Source organism: Ambystoma mexicanum, chromosome 1q, assembly GCF_040938575.1.
Source record: "Ambystoma mexicanum isolate Mex_15411 chromosome 1q, UKY_AmexF1_1, whole genome shotgun sequence".
Taxonomy (NCBI): domain Eukaryota; kingdom Metazoa; phylum Chordata; class Amphibia; order Caudata; family Ambystomatidae; genus Ambystoma; species Ambystoma mexicanum.
In genome coordinates this window covers 607,292,674-607,310,417 of record NC_090922.1, presented here as the reverse complement: position 1 = coordinate 607,310,417, position 17,744 = coordinate 607,292,674, and the positions used below count along the sequence as shown (strand labels likewise).

The window sequence follows — 17,744 nt, the reverse complement described above, 5'->3', positions numbered from 1 at the left end:
AGTTCTACTTTCATATAATTTTACGCCTGCAATAACAATGATGCTTGGTTCCATATTTAGGTATCAAATTGGGTTTCTTGGTCTTCTATTGAGTAAGGGCACTTCTCCTACTCTCTTCTGCTGGGGCTGTCTCTGGGGCTTAGAGGAATTACACCTTTGCCTTCTATATGTTGCTCTACAAGCTTTGAAGCCACAAAGGTGAGATCCTGCGTATGTATATCGCCCATGAATAGCAACCCTGCTAGAGGGGTGTGTCGTACTCATCGCCAGGGGTGTTGGTAGGTTTGCAACAGATCTGGGGCTACTCTAATGTCAGGCCTGCCAGGACTCGGGGATAGCTAGCCTTTTGGATGTCGCCCCTGAACTTCTATCAAGGGCTACAACCAAAAGATCAGGGTATATAGCCCCTTCAGACACCCCTTAGCAACGCCTCTGCTCATCGCTCATGCAAGAGTTCATCGCTCATGCGAGAGTGGAGAGTTGGCGAGAGACGAGTAATAAGCCAACTCCTGCATGACCAGGTCCTCTTTCTCTATTAGTTCCAGTCTCTGAATGGACCAGGAGGCTGCTGCTTCTGCCCCCTGCGTTGTTGAAGGGTAGTTGAGTGGAGAAGGCCCTAAATGCTTGATTGGGAAATCACCCGTGTGCAAACAGGTAAGTGTGAAGGTGTCAGCATAGAGCGCAGGGCTCTGAGCTCGTTGGCACAGGAGTGGTGTATGACCTCGTGCTTTAACGTTGAAGGAGGATCAATAGAGTTAAGTAAATTATGTTGGAAATTGTGGCACATGCGACTGTCCTCAATAGACAAATTGGAAGTGAGACATTTGTCAATTTGAACACGTATCCTTATTGAGGGTGCATGCTAGAAGAGAGCGCGCTATGCCCTGTAACATTCCACAAAGTCAGCTTGTTTCACAGGAGGCATCGTTTTCGACTTGGAACCCTGAAATGTCACCTACTTCAGAGTCTACGCATCCCAAATTCTCCAATGTAGGGACGCCTGGGGACTGCAGTTTGATCAGTGTGGTTCAATACGTTCTTATCTCCTTTTTTTTAATCACTGTCTTTCTCATTGTTGCTCTATTTCGAGGGGTAGGTGGACTCGTGTTTTCCGATAACCACACATTAGAGACAGCATGCTCCTAAACGTGGGGTGAAGGACAACATTTAATTTATTTGTGTCTTAACATATGTTTAGTGTCGCAGCTGCTCTGCAGTCTGCTCTTCACCACTCTTGTCATGGGCCACATGGAGCAGCCAGGTGTACACACATTGCTGCACCTTAGTACTTTTTTACATGATCAGTTTCGCTTTACCAATATAGATGTATATAGAGACAGTGAGCTCCTAAGTTTTAGTGACTAGGCAGAACATGTGTTATATTTGTAGTTTACATTTTCGTTCTCACTGCTCTGCAGTCTGTTTTTTATCTCTGTTGTTATTGTGCCAATGTAAGCATATTAAGCTGCCTCATGGAGCCTGCACCGGCCCTAGGCATGGGTACTCCATGCCGTCACCCAGGGCACCGCGCTCATGGAGGCCCAAAGTCACCAGCTGCCACATGTATAACAAGGACTTGTCTCTTTATTTCTGCCTGTCACAGCACAGCCATGCTGGAACCTTCCAACCCCCTGTGACGCTCTGGACAACAGACGATGCACAGCAGGTCCCACTGGGGCCTCACAGACACTTTACTGCTCATCTGCCTCTTTCTTTTCACAGAACACTTGAAATGGAAGCTATTTATAAATGGTGGTTCATTAAGTAACCAATGTTTTGGACAAGATATTCTTAACGTTTCAATGATTAGAACTGCAAAGGGGGCATTTATATTCTGAAAGCACACACAAAGTACGAGTTAGCTGTCCAAATGTATGACTTTTTCCAAGACAATTAAAATAGTTCATGCAGAACAAGTTTTAAACTATCGACCTTATGTACAAGAGTTCTTATTTGACACAACAAAAAGTATTTATGTTGATTAGCATGTCACATTCTCCTCACTTTGTATATGGCGCATTCCTTTGACAAATTATGAAAAACTACCAGGGGCCAGATCACAGAAACTTTGCACCGGTGCAAGTGCAAAGTTTGCACGGTATTAGCACTAGGGAAAAGTGTGCCCTTTTTTTAAAAACACTGGGACACATTAAAAACCATTGCACCTCGACAAGTGCAGTTTGGCATATTAAGAGCACCAGAGCTAAAATTGCCCTGGCGCTAAAAAGATGCATTTTTTATGCATTTTTGCATCAGGGCAAAGTTTGCCTTAGTGCCAATACCATTCCTTATTAGCACTAGGGCAAACTTTGCCCTGGTGCAAAAATGTTGTGAACATGCATCTTTTTTGCACTAGGGCAATTTGTTCCCTGGTGCTTGTGACATGCCAAACTGCCCTTGTCAAGCTGCAATACCGTGCAACCTTTGCACTTTCACTGGTGCAACTTTTCTGTAATCTGGCCCCAGGTCACCTTTCCACACTTTGTGCCAGACAATCAAAACATTTTCCACAAAAGGCATCTGAATGGGTGCATATTAAATGCACCCATTCAGATGTCCTTTCTCCCCCTTTGTGTCTTTGTGCAAGTCAGGGGCTTTTTCTGCACATTTTAAAGTGCATCCCGAATTCACAAATGGGATACGTAGTTGTCTTTCAGTGTGACATCACGCTCTAAACAGCAGGTGTCACACTTGCATTTTCATCCCCCAAACTCAAATGGAAATGCTTTTTCTGTTTGCCAACATGGGCGATGGGGAGCCTGTCATACATTCATGTCAGGAGCACCCTCCAGGCACTCCTGTATGCAACATGGCCGGCGAGCACATCTTTTGCTCTCCATATCAGCCCCCAGCAAATGCGCAGGTCACCTTTTGAGAATAAGGTGACCTGGCCATTTTTAAAAGCAACACATGAAAAGAGCATCCTTTTCTTTGTGATACCTTTTGAGACAATCTGGGCCATTATATTATGTTGTGATGGTAAATCTTGAAAGTACATTTACAAAACCCAAAGACTTTCTTTTTAACTTTCTGCTGAATTGCATTCTGGTATTTGTTGGCTTCCCTATAAAATGCAGTGAACATTCTAATACAATTGTACTCTTTCTTTTTAAACATATAGCTGTAAGAATGTATGTATTTGCATGAGTACTTTCATATGATTTGTGTGCTTTTGGGGTCTTTTTTTATAAAACACACTACTGTTGAAAGTGCAGCGGCGAGGGAAAGGGGGACAGGATAAGCGAGTCATGATGTTTTACCGGATCTAGGTGTTTAGGAAGAGATGTGGCTGGCCTGGACCTGGAGAGGTAGTCTTCCCTGGCCCTGGCCTGTGCTGAATTTGTTAACATTAGAAGACATGCGTCATTGCGTGCTTTCGCCCCCTTGAGCCCTTCCCAGTAAATAGGCTCTTCTTTGATGGCACTGTAAAGCAATCCTGCAGCAGGGGCACTGTTCCCTGTCCTATCCCCAAGCTCAATCCAGACCCCGCAGTCCTTGGAAACAGCGGTCACATCAGCAGATATTCTATAGCTCACCTTAAGAATTAAAGCTAAAAAAAGCATTGCTTTGAGATTCATTTCTTTTGACAGTCAAAATAATCACTTGTAGCTTAACATTAAAGCACATGGTTGTTGGGTTGGACAATATGGCCAAATCTATACAGCATATAAATAAAAGCAAAAATGAAACTGCTGCAGAAACAATTCACTGCAGTTGGCAAAACACAAACACAGTTCTTTCGCACAGCAGTCCAAAGTCAGAGGGTGTTTTCAAATTGTGTCGAAAAAATCACTACCTACTACAGCTGGAAAGGTGTGTGTTAAAATCATTCCATCTCACTGAGAGCCCCTGGAACTCAGCTCACACTCTCTGCTGTGCCAAAAAGCCCCACTCATAGTATCGCCACTTCCATGTCCTTTCATGTAATCAATTTAATGAAAATGAAAAGCTGGCAACTAAGATATGTGCACCAGAAACTTAGGCTACTTTAAGACATGCAATTGTGAATCTCTTCACACTTGCATCCTGGGAATTCAATTTGATGTATGGGTCCTCGGCTGAGTGACACTTGTCCGCACATGAATCTCAGTGAAATCTACAACCAAGAGCCAGGAAATAACAACACCTAACTTCCCCCTCATCCCTCAGCAAACTCCTCACTAGTGAATTCTTGCATGTTACACTTTCCTCAACACTTCAGATGACTGAAGGAACCACGTCCATCTTCCATCAACAACCATTCTGTCAATTCCTACACTCCACAACCTGGGTTCTGCCCGTATGGTTAATCTGCCTCAGTCCATACCAACCACAAACAAGGTAGAGATTTTCCTATCGGAATCCAGGTAATAGGTACTTCTGACCCGCATCCATCAACACCACAGGTTTGCACATCTCCCTTCCCGCTATCCGACTAACACACCCTGCCTGCCTTTCCTACAGAGCCATGCAGAGTGAGGCCAACATTATTGACTGAAGTGCACTTTATACTACCATTTTACATTACCATTCGTATACTGAGCATCACACACTTTATTTGTATCATAGCTTATTACTTGCCGCATCTTTTAATGTAACGTTCCATGCTGCCCTCTACTATCAAAGACTTGTTGTGATGCCATTGTCTGTGTTGTCACTGTGATGCCGGAAATGCATCTGAGGGACAGGGCCTCTGAATCCTTGTCCTTTTTCTGTTTTTACCGTGTGTTCTGTCATGTTTTCTGCCCAGGAGTCCATGAGGGACTCCTGGCAGTGCAGCTCTCTTTTGGTTTGGTGAACAGACCCATGGGATACCCTTATGGCACCCATGGGTAGGGGTACAACCCTGTGCCCCTAGTGTATGTTTTTGGGCACCTGTGGGTGGCCCACAGAGCAGGGTATGGGCTGGTGGCAGCTCCATGCTAAACTTGACAGGTGCTCTGGGTGTCCTCCATTTTGGGATACCCAGGCCCTGCCATTGGGATCAGTTGATTCCTGATAGAAACAAGATGGCCCCTGTGGCCTCTTGCTTTCTATTGCCTGTTGTCTTGTTTTTCCCAAAGTCCTGGGAAGCCCTGGCTCTGTCCCTTCCCCCTGGCTGGCTGTTGGGTGGAAGTTCCATATATGGTGTTGTTGTGAAGGCCCAGCTAGACTGACTGGAGCCTTCCCAGTGACTGTATGTTATGGGTACCTCCTGTGGGTGGGACCTGGGTGAATGGAGTGGGTGAACAATATACACTCCTTGTTGTGGTTGTCTGGTTTCTGGCATGTGAGACAAAGACTGAGACAGCCCTGCCCGAAACTGGCCTGAATGCAGTGTGTAGTGTTGAATGGCTGGGTACTTGTCCCAATCCACATTCCTTGTTGTGAGTGTCTGAAAGGGAGGAGTGTGGCCTGAATGCACTGTGTGCCTGATTGGCTGACTGACTGCATGAATGCCCTTCTGTGTGATTGGCTGCTGTGTGTCTGCCAGCAGTGTGGATGAGAGACAGAATAGTATATCTGGGGACCTCTCACCACTGGAAATTATTCAGGAACGTTCAAGCACGTTCAGAAGCATTCAGAAGCTGAGTCTCCACTCAAGAGTAACTGGATTTGCTGATCCTCGACGTCCAGCTGGAAGAAGAAGACTTGCTGTGGCATTTGCTTCGACGGAACTGAAGGTTGTCGAAATCGTCGGGGACTGACCCGAGAGAGGACCTGGCTAGGCGCCCTCTTCCCGTGCTCCGAGGGACCATCGAGCACCGCTGAATCTTCGCCGAAGCTCCCTGGACGCCAGACCATCGAAAGGCTGCCGACCGGAGAAGGGGACTGCCGAGGAGACCGAAGTAAAGCACCCGGACATCGACGCTGTCGAAGTCCATTGCCGTCGACCAGGGTTCGCAGGTCTGTGCAACCGCTGGAGGCCCGTCAAAGTTGTGTTGCCCAGCCGTGGGAACCACTTGACGCCGAGCCGCCGACGACCGGAGCCGTCCGCTCCTTGCCTAAGAACATTTGACTCGAAGGACTCCCTCGTCCGCACCGTCGACCGCTTTTGTCCTGCCGGAGAAAGTCGAGGACGACCAACGCGCCGAGGAGAATCCGCCGGTGGGTTTCCCGCCACCTCACGACCCCAAAGACTCGAGCGACTCGACGCCCTTGCTGGGCTCCCGTCTCTACAATCTTTGCGGTCCAGAACTATTGTCATCGAGGTGCCCCGCACACCTCCGCCTTGCAGGACGCCGACGCCCCGACGCCGACGAGCACCGCTCGGACGAAGCTGCCGCCTCCTCGACATCGTTCTACCTCGTTTGTCGACGGACGTTCGACGCCCCGTGTCTCCCGCTTGAAAGGGAAGGCATTCAAGAAGGGCCGTCGATTCCCCGTCGCCGAACCCCGAGGTCTTCGACGTTTCTCGACGCCTCTCGACGATCCGTGACTCCTGCTTTAAAGGGGATCATCCAAGAAGGATCTGTCGACGCCTCTTCGAAGAACTCGACTCCACCAGGTACATTGGGGGGGTAAAAACATTGTAGGAGAGAATAAGACTGTTGAACAATATATGGACTGGGCTTGTGTTATATCTCTTTATTTTACAGGTTGCCCAGGTGGGGGGATCTCCACACAGAACGGTGTCCAGTAGCAAGGGCCAGTCTTCTGCCTATTGTTTCAACCCTCTGGTATCTCTCCTCTCTCTATTGCTGGTTTCCTTCTTATTGATCCGCGTGCCATTGCTACAGTATTGTGAATGCACTGTTATGAGGTCTAATATTAGTGGTACCACTTTAGAATTGTAGATATTTATCATTATTGGTTTTCCTGAGCACAAAGTGCGTTGTTGGGATAAGTGTACATAACCCTTGAATATTAATTATATAAAGACTGTGTTTTCAGTAATACAGTGTGTGGACATTCCTTTGTGGGGGCTTGGGGATACACTGTACTTAAGAACCAGCCTGCATCACCTCCTGAGAAGCTAGGCCTTGATTGCTCGTCCATTGCTACCACAATCGAGAATCTTGGCTGGGGTCCTCTGTGCCTCTCCTCTACCATATAGAGAGCGGAAGTACAGACCCCCCCACCGGTCTTGACAAGCTGGTGGCAGCGGTGGGATGCTTATGGTTTTAAGACTCAGTGTATAACCGTGCCACTTACAAAATATCCGCACTTTATTAGATTAAGGTTTGGGTGTGTACCAAATAACTGCATTACAGGCAATGGAGCCCATTGCAAATGGTAAATTGACTCGGATGAGCTTAGAGGCTCTCCAGAGTGCTTGTGAAGCCAGGGAGTTAGACTTTGTGGATAAGTCTAGGGCTGAGCTGATAGCTGCCCTGGTGGGCTACCAGACTGATGGTGAAACCCTTGATGAAGGGGGGGATGCAACCAGTGAGGACTCTGCCCCTGGGGTTGTCGCTGAATCTGTTTCTGGGAATGCCACCATTCCTGCTGCCTCTGTTCCAAACCCCAGCAATTCCATGGAACTTGAGTTATTAAGGATGAAATTGGCCTTTGAATATCGCAAGTTGGAAATAGAAGCTGAGCTTAAGAAAGAGGAGCTGGCACAGCAAGTGGAACTCAAGAATAGGGATCTTGCGCTCAAAGACAAGGACACTGAATGTCAGAGAATCCAGCTAGAGAGAGCTAGAGTGGAGACTTCAGCTAGACCAATTGAGAGTGGCAGGTCCCCAGCCACCAAGTTTATGAAAGATTTGGTTGGTGTGTTTGTGGAGGGTTCAGATATCCTCCAATGGATTGAAGCATTTGAAATGGCTTGTGCAATTCATGATGTAGATAAAAGAGATTGGGCTAAGTGTTTGTTAAGCAGAGTGCCTCAAACTGGATATGACTGTATTCTGAAGCTGAGTGTGGAAGAAAGGGGTCAGTATGAGTGTATGAAGTCTGCTTTGATTGCCAAGTTTGGCAAGACACCTACCCAATACCTTAAAAGGTTCAGGGATTTTAAGAAAAGAGAGAATGTGTCTTGGGTTGACTGGGTGAGTACTGCGCACATGAACATGATGGGGTGGATTGACGGTTACAAGGTGAAAACTTTTGTTGAGTTGTCCCACCTCTTGTTTTTTGAGCATTTTTCTGAAGCCTGTTCACCAGAGCTGCGTCAGTATGTGGCTGACCAGAACATTTTGGACCCCTTTAAGCTGGCTAGGTTGGCTGACAAGTGGGTCTCCCACCGGGTGTCCCCTAAGGACTCCAGTGGGAAGGACATGGACAAAGAAAAGGGGACCTCTCAGAAAGCTGAGGAGTCCCAAAAGCAATCACAGTCGGGTAAACCAAAACCTTCCTCTCCTAAGACCCAAAAATCTGGTGGGGATAAGTCCTCTGTGGGTGGGAATAAGAGTAGTGGTCCACCTGTTGCAAAGCAGGTTCCCAGTGGTTCCAGTACCGTACCCCGCACTCCTGGCACTTGTTGGGATTGTGGGGCTCTGGATCACAAAAGGGGTGACCCCAAGTGTAAAGGTAAGGCACTTGGAGTACAGGCTGTCAGCCTGACCTACCCTTACCCCGTGGCTGAGGTGGAGGCCACTGTCCTCCCCTCCTCTACAGGAATCACATTTGGTGCTCCGGTAGAGATTTCCTTAGTGTCCCTTGGGGCCTGGGACCAGTACGCAGAAGTACTGGCAACTATCCCGCAGAACACCCGTAGGTTTTTGAGAAGTGTCCTCTTGAATGGCCAGCCTTCTACTGGTTTGAGAGACACTGGGGCAAGCATGACAGTGGTGGACAGGACCCTGCTCAAGCCAGAGGACTATGTAGGTGCTCCTCTGAGAACCACCAGGTTAGCTGGTGGGCCTCCCAAATTATCGCCTGTAGCCCTAGTCACACTCATGATTGGAGACAAGACAGCAAAGCTTCCTGTCCTGGTTCAGGACAATGTCCCTGCTAACATTCTGTTAGGAAATGATCTAGTAGAGTTGGGGTTGATCTCGGATGGTCTTCCCATGACTGCTGCTGCAGTCACTAGGTCACAGGTGACACCGGGTCTGGCTGTGAGTCAGGTACCCGAGCCAAAGGCGAGGCCTACGGCAAGAAGAAGGAAGACCAAGAAGGCCACCTCTGTGGAGGGAACCCCTTCTCTTCCTGCTGTTCCGACAGCACCCATTGGGATCCATGCTCCGGACGGGCTGGGTCCAGTGGAAAACCCAAACTCAACTCCTGTGGGAGAAGAGACAGAAGACTCTCCTGTGGGAGAGGTTCTCAACCCGGAGGATCATCCCGACCTTCAATGCTTGCTAGCTGAAGGGGGACCCTCCCGGGCAGACTTCTGTAAGGGACAGAGAGAGTGCCACTCTCTCGAGGGCCTGAGGAAACAGGCCCTGTCCCAGGCCCAAGGTGAAGTGCCTAGGACATTCAAGATTTATTGGGAGGGTGAGCTCCTTGTTAGTGAGCCCACTAAGCCCGAACCTGGTGCCCGCAAGAGGTTGGTGGTACCCCAGGTTTACAGGCCCTTCCTACTGCAGTTGGCGCATGAGGTGCCCTTGGCTGGTCATCTTGGGACCAAGAAGACTAAGCAGAGGCTCTCTGCCCATTTCTACTGGCCACGGATGGGAGTAGAGGTGGAGTCCCACTGCAGGACCTGCCCAACTTGTCAGTTGTCTGGCAAGACTGGAGGCAGGGTCATTGCCCCACTGCAGCCATTACCAGTGGTTGGCACACCATTTGAGAGGGTGGGCATCGACATCGTCGGTCCCCTTGACCCTCCCACTTCAGGTGGACATCGGTTCATCCTGGTCTTGGTAGATCATGCCACCAGGTACCCTGAGGCAATACCCCTTCGGACTGTTACTGCCAAGGTGGTTGCCAGGGCTCTCCTGGGCATTTTCACCCGTGTTGGATTCCCCAAGGAGGTTGTCTCTGACCGAGGATCCAACTTCATGTCTAGTTACATGAAAACCATGTGGAAAGAGTGCGGGGTAACCTACAAGTTCTCCACCTCTTACCACCCCCAGACCAATGGTCTGGTTGAGAGATTTAACAAAACTCTCAAGGGCATGCTAGGTGCTTTGGAAGAGCCCCTAAGGAGGAAATGGGATCTCCTCCTGCCATGCCTGCTGTTTGCTTACAGAGAGGTACCTCAAGAGGGTGTTGGTTTCAGCCCCTTTGAGTTACTCTTTGGACATCCCGTGAGGGGGCCCCTCGCCTTGATCCGAGAAGGCTTGGAAGCCACCCCTCCAGGTCCCGCCAAGCAAGTGGGGGACTATGTGTTAGGCCTCAGGCGGAGGATGACACAAATGATGGGTCAGGCAACAGCAAATCTCAAGGCCAGCCAGGAATTGAATAAGTACTGGCATGACCTGAAAGCTTCGCAAGTGGATTGGACTCCGGGACAGGAAATCCTTGTGATGGAGCCTACCAAGCCTAGAGCTTTGGCAGACAAGTGGACTGGACCCTTCAGGATCATCTCCAAGATGGGCGAAGTCAATTATCTGGTGGACATGGGAGCCTCTGGGGTAGCCCCCCAGGTATTCCATGTCAACAGGCTCAAGCCTTTCCACAGGCGAGCAGAGGTCTCATGTCTCTTGCTAGCTTCAGGGCAAGAAGAGGATGAGAGTGAGCCCCTTCCTGATTTGCTGCATAGCAACCCTCAGGATGGCTCAGTGGAGGGAGTACAACTCTCTCCAGATTTGACAACAGAGCAGCAGAGGGCCTGCCGGGCTTTGCTCCAGCAGTATGCCTCTCTGTTTTCACTGACACCGGGCCTTACACCGTGGTGTAAGCACGAAATTGACACTGGTGACAGTGTGCCTGTCAAAAGCAGGAGCTATCGTATGTCAGATACCGTCAAAAACCACATCCAGGCTGAGGTCGCCAAGATGTTGGATCTGGGTGTTATTGAACCCTCCACCAGTCCCTGGTCCAGTCCAGTGGTCCTTGTCCCCAAGGCAAGTTCCCCGGCGGGTACCAAGGATTGGAGGTTCTGTGTGGACTACCGAGGAGTCAATGCCGTCACCAAAACTGACGCGCACCCATTGCCCAGGGCTGATGAGCTCGTGGACACTATAGGTGCTGCCAAATTTGTGAGCACCTTTGACCTTACCTCAGGCTATTGGCAAATAGCTCTGACGGACCATGCCAAGGAAAAAACGGCATTCTCCACACCTGAGGGACTCTACCAGTTTAGGGTCATGCCCTTTGGGTTGAAGAATGCCCCTGCCACCTTCCAGAGATTGGTCAACCATGCGCTCAGTGGGCTGGAAGCCTTTTGTGTGGCTTACTTAGACGACATTGCCGTCTACAGTTCCACCTGGGAAGAGCATTTGACACATCTGGATAAGGTGTTGCAGGCCTTGAAAAGGGCTAACCTCACTATCAAGGCCACCAAGTGCCAGATAGCTCAGGGGAAAGTTACCTATCTTGGTCATGAGGTAGGAGGGGGTCAAATCCAACCTCTCTCCAGTAAAGTACAGGACGTACAGAACTGGGAGACTCCCACTACTCAAACCCAGGTGAGAGCCTTTTTGGGCCTCACTGGGTACTATCGCAATTTCATGGCAGACTATGGAACCATAGCTGCACCCCTGACAGCTCTAACTTCACCCAAACAGCCTAGGAAGGTTAATTGGACTGAAGACTGTCAGAGGGCCTTTGATGGCTTGAAAGAAAGTCTGTGTAGGGCACCTGTGTTGAGTGCGCCTGACTACAGCCGACCCTTTATCGTCCAGACGGATGCCTGCGACACCGGAATTGGAGCTGTCTTGTCCCAGTTAGATGACAAAGGGAGAGAACATCCTATCATATTCATCAGTAGACAACTCAAGGGTAGAGAACTTAGGTGGGCTACTGTTGAAAAGGAATGTTTTAGTATAGTTTGGAGCCTTAGGCGTTTTAGGCCCTACCTTACGGGGTCCACCTTCAAGGTCCAAACAGATCATAAGCCCCTGAAGTGGCTTATGCAGATGAAGGGTGAGAATCCGAAATTGCTCAGGTGGTCGATTAGCCTACAAGGGCTAGACTTCACCATAGAGCACAGACCAGGGAAGAGTCACGATAATGCAGATGGCCTTTCCAGAAGGTATGTTGACCGTCTGGATGAGGGTGTCTATCCTGTGGGAGATTAGGCACCCTCCACCTCAGTCTGGGGGGGGCGACTGTGATGCCGGAAATGCATCTGAGGGACAGGGCCTCTGAATCCTTGTCCTTTTTCTGTTTTTACCGTGTGTTCTGTCATGTTTTCTGCCCAGGAGTCCATGAGGGACTCCTGGCAGTGCAGCTCTCTTTTGGTTTGGTGAACAGACCCATGGGATACCCTTATGGCACCCATGGGTAGGGGTACAACCCTGTGCCCCTAGTGTATGTTTTTGGGCACCTGTGGGTGGCCCACAGAGCAGGGTATGGGCTGGTGGCAGCTCCATGCTAAACTTGACAGGTGCTCTGGGTGTCCTCCATTTTGGGATACCCAGGCCCTGCCATTGGGATCAGTTGTTTCCTGATAGAAACAAGATGGCCCCTGTGGCCTCTTGCTTTCTATTGCCTGTTGTCTTGTTTTTCCCAAAGTCCTGGGAAGCCCTGGCTCTGTCCCTTCCCCCTGGCTGGCTGTTGGGTGGAAGTTCCATATATGGTGTTGTTGTGAAGGCCCAGCTAGACTGACTGGAGCCTTCCCAGTGACTGTATGTTATGGGTACCTCCTGTGGGTGGGACCTGGGTGAATGGAGTGGGTGAACAATATACACTCCTTGTTGTGGTTGTCTGGTTTCTGGCATGTGAGACAAAGACTGAGACAGCCCTGCCCGAAACTGGCCTGAATGCAGTGTGTAGTGTTGAATGGCTGGGTACTTGTCCCAATCCACATTCCTTGTTGTGAGTGTCTGAAAGGGAGGAGTGTGGCCTGAATGCACTGTGTGCCTGATTGGCTGACTGACTGCATGAATGCCCTTCTGTGTGATTGGCTGCTGTGTGTGTGCCAGCAGTGTGGATGAGAGACAGAATAGTATATCTGGGGACCTCTCACCACTGGAAATTGTTCAGGAACGTTCAAGCACGTTCAGAAGCATTCAGAAGCTGAGTCTCCACTCAAGAGTAACTGGATTTGCTGATCCTCGACGTCCAGCTGGAAGAAGAAGACTTGCTGTGGCATTTGCTTCGACGGAACTGAAGGTTGTCGAAATCGTCGGGGACTGACCCGAGAGAGGACCTGGCTAGGCGCCCTCTTCCCGTGCTCCGAGGGACCATCGAGCACCGCTGAATCTTCGCCGAAGCTCCCTGGACGCCAGACCATCGAAAGGCTGCCGACCGGAGAAGGGGACTGCCGAGGAGACCGAAGTAAAGCACCCGGACATCGACGCTGTCGAAGTCCATTGCCGTCGACCAGGGTTCGCAGGTCTGTGCAACCGCTGGAGGCCCGTCGAAGTTGTGTTGCCCAGCCGTGGGAACCACTTGACGCCGAGCCGCCGACGACCGGAGCCGTCCGCTCCTTGCCTAAGAACATTTGACTCGAAGGACTCCCTCGTCCGCACCGTCGACCGCTTTTGTCCTGCCGGAGAAAGTCGAGGACGACCAACGCGCCGAGGAGAATCCGCCGGTGGGTTTCCCGCCACCTCACGACCCCAAAGACTCGAGCGACTCGACGCCCTTGCTGGGCTCCCGTCTCTACAATCTTTGCGGTCCAGAACTATTGTCATTGAGGTGCCCCGCACACCTCCGCCTTGCAGGACGCCGACGCCCCGACGCCGACGAGCACCGCTCGGACGAAGCTGCCGCCTCCTCGACATCGTTCTACCTCGTTTGTCGACGGACGTTCGACGCCCCGTGTCTCCCGCTTGAAAGGGAAGGCATTCAAGAAGGGCCGTCGATTCCCCGTCGCCGAACCCCGAGGTCTTCGACGTTTCTCGACGCCTCTCGACGATCCGTGACTCCTGCTTTAAAGGGGATCATCCAAGAAGGATCTGTCGACGCCTCTTCGAAGAACTCGACTCCACCAGGTACATTGGGGGGGTAAAAACATTGTAGGAGAGAATAAGACTGTTGAACAATATATGGACTGGGCTTGTGTTATATCTCTTTATTTTACAGGTTGCCCAGGTGGGGGGATCTCCACACAGAACGGTGTCCAGTAGCAAGGGCCAGTCTTCTGCCTATTGTTTCAACCCTCTGGTATCTCTCCTCTCTCTATTGCTGGTTTCCTTCTTATTGATCCGCGTGCCATTGCTACAGTATTGTGAATGCACTGTTATGAGGTCTAATATTAGTGGTACCACTTTAGAATTGTAGATATTTATCATTATTGGTTTTCCTGAGCACAAAGTGCGTTGTTGGGATAAGTGTACATAACCCTTGAATATTAATTATATAAAGACTGTGTTTTCAGTAATACAGTGTGTGGACATTCCTTTGTGGGGGCTTGGGGATACACTGTACTTAAGAACCAGCCTGCATCACCTCCTGAGAAGCTAGGCCTTGATTGCTCGTCCATTGCTACCACAATCGAGAATCTTGGCTGGGGTCCTCTGTGCCTCTCCTCTACCATATAGAGAGCGGAAGTACAGACCCCCCCACCGGTCTTGACAGTCACTACATATGCAAATTATGTGGCCCCACATGTAGCAGCAAAGCTGGCAGCATGCCAATATCTGCCAAAGACAAGCCCATCTGAGTCTATCAGCATCAAGATGTGTCAGGACATGGCAGACTATCTACAGTTTGGCCCATCCACAAAGGTCATAAATAGCACAGAAGAACTGCTTCCATACTTTTCGGATGCCTACCCTTTGGAGAAAGAAGTACGCCTGAGGGTAACTAATGTGAGTATCTATTGGCCCGGATGAATGAAAAGAGCATCCCAAAGCCTTTTTGCTTGGGATTGCTGCCTCCCACTTCTCTTTCCACTGCATCTGGTCACTCCCGTCACTAAACAAAACATGTTTTGCTGGTCGTAGGTGGTTCTGCAACATTGAGCTAGGCTTCTCTGTACTTTTCTTGTGGTCAAACTGAGTTGGAAGTGTGGACTGTTGCATTGATCTAGGAGGCACGTCTTCATCAGGACAGGGCTCTTTGTGTTTCAAGTTGCTCTGAAATACAATGTGGTTTGAAAGGTCCAACAAAATCAGATCGGTGTTCAAGTCGGTTCGAGACAATGTTATTGCTGGCTCAAGTTGGCATGTGACACGAGGGCGTCCATTGGCTCAAATCTGGGTTCAAGTTGGGTTGAAGTGAGAATCTCTCGGTTCAATGTGGTGCTTGAAAAAGTGGTGAGTCAAAGGCATCTGCAACAGTGAGCCTGTGTTCGAGTTAAGGTGTCGAAGAGCGATTTTTTTGCAAAGAGGTGTCGAGCCAGTGTGAAGATGTTGTGAAGCAGTGTGAAGTTGTGAAGTGCCAGAAGAGGCACCGTAGGTCCTGTGCCAGATCAGAGGGCATTGAGGGCAGTTCAAATGTGGTTTGAAGCTGTGTGGAGCGGATTCCAGGTGCTATTGTACTTTCTGGTTGCTGGCAGTCCCAATCCAGGGTCTCCAGGAAAGGATAAGTGCTTTTGGTCTGAAGTCCCACTTCAGGTAGCTTGGCTGGCACTGAGAGGCGATCCTTCCCCTCCAGTGAGGAGCCTGTTTCCAGTGCAGCTGGCATAGGGGCATACCTTGGTCCAAACATCAGCCACCCCCACTGTTCCCTTGTGATGGTTAGAGGACAGAACTCTCCTCTTCTTTGGATGCCTTCTATCTTCACCTAACTGTTGGAGACCCCTTCCTTATGAAGGCAAGTTGTCAATCGGGTTTGGACAAAAGGAAGCATGCTGTAAAGTATTCAATCCTTGCCACTGCAAAAAGTGACAACTGCTACCCAGTCTGCCTTGGCCTGCAGGAAATGGAGTGCACAAGCAGGGAGAAAGAGAGACCCCCAACATAAAAGCAAAAGGTTGCACCCCTTCTCAGGCCCACCTCTCCATCTCGGGCTACTGTAACCACTTTCCCATGTCTGATTGCTTTAAAAGCCATCTCTGATGCAGCACTCTGGTAGGAGGTTGGTCTCAGTTATGTGTGCGACTTGGGGAACATGTTATCCTTCCTCCCAGGGAATCAAGGTAAGACTGCAACCTTGCTGGAGTCTCACTGTGCACATTGGAGACATGTAGTCCATGAATATACATAGATTTGACATCACTGACTTGGTATTCTGTCACATTTGCAAATTCCTATACAAATCTAGACAAGCCAAATTTGTGGTGGTCTAGTCATTATTTCAGAGTTGCTTCAAAATCACCCGGCTGCAATTTGCAGATTCAAAAGTGTTGGAGATGCACCTTGTGAAGAGCTCAAGCATTAACAGTCATTCTAAATACGTGTTTTAAAATGATAGTAGTATGATAGAGTAAAAGTGTAGCTGAGATGTTGATGAATCTAGCACATCTAACCATCCTAGAGGTCTTCACTGTCTCAGTAGAGGCTCTTCAGCTCTCAGGCACAAACATCCTGATGAAGAACTTAGATCACCTTCATTTTACTCAATTGGTGAAAGGTTCTGTGCATGACAGTGGTCACATTCTAGACCTCACTTTGACACCATATCATCAGGTGAATTGAACTCAACTGTGCAGAACAGTAAAGCTTCCGCTCGCCATGCGATCCCTGCACAGGTAAATGATACAAAGCGATAGTACAGATACTCTCCCAGTTAGTCTGACACAACCTGCTGCTGCACATTTACTAAATAAAACCACGGTGGAGCCTGAAGATTTATACAACTTCTGACCCATTTCCAAAATCCTTTACATAGCCGAATGCATGCAGAAAACCACATTCAGACCACAATGAAAATAACAGTATGCCATGTCCCTACAAAGCAGGCCTTGGATCAGCACACAGCACTGAAAAACCATTTTTTAATTGTGTTTGTTGTAATCAAACCTTTACAATTCACATCATACAAACAAGACAAATTGCGCAAATATATTACAATTTAAAAGCAAAAAAGGCAAAAAATGACGTTATAGCATAAAAGATTGTGTTCATGGCTGAAATGTCTCATAGAGCTATACGCATGAAATTGCTCTGTAGTCTTAATCCAGTCATAGTCCAAGAGGCGTTTTTTTGTTAATTTTGGATTACCAATCAGGGACTCCAGATCGGAATCAATATTATTTAGTATATCTTCACAGTTATTATTCAACTCCACTAAAAATACATTGTTTTGCATATTCCTGCTCAGCAACTCATAAAGTGAGTTTAGCAGTGGAGCCATCATTTTCCCATATAAGGTTAACATCCTCCATTGGACGCGTGCCCAGAGTGAAACGTATCCAAGTTCAAGCCTAATAGCTGGTACAGGAACGGCCCGAGAGACACCGAGGACCCGTCTCCACATACTACCTTCTATTTTATTCAAGGCCCATTTTGTCACTGCAGGGAATAGTTCAAGACCATGGTACTATTTTGCCTTCAAAGAACATCAAGGCCGGTCTCAGCGTAAACCTGCCAACTTTTAGGTCTATTCTTTGTATTTGGGATTCTAAAAGCTGTGCTTTGCAGTTAAGATTTGCCAGCAAAGACTTTGTTCCCTGTTGTGAACCAAAAGTGAAACCCAAATACGTAAGGCTATTAGACACACCTACAGCTGTTCCTTCTATGTGCCAAACTGGAAGTTGCTTTTTATGCACCACCCTAGAGAAAGACAACATTTTTGTCTTATCTGGGTGTATAATGAAATCATTATCTTTGGCATACTTGGCAAAAGAATCTAACAGCCGTTGCAGACCTATTTTTGTAGAATCGAATAATAGAAAGTCATCTGCATATGCTAACCATATGATCTTGTTTTGTCCCACTCTTGGTGCAAGCAGTCCC

General features: G+C 48.8%; 1 protein-coding gene across 2 annotated transcripts in view; it reads left to right on the top strand.

Annotated features, from left to right (window-relative positions):
• Window positions 1–17,744, top strand: part of ASTN1 (astrotactin 1) — a 1,300,999-nt gene that overhangs the window by 895,100 nt on the left and 388,155 nt on the right. The gene's annotated exons all lie outside the window — the stretch shown is intronic.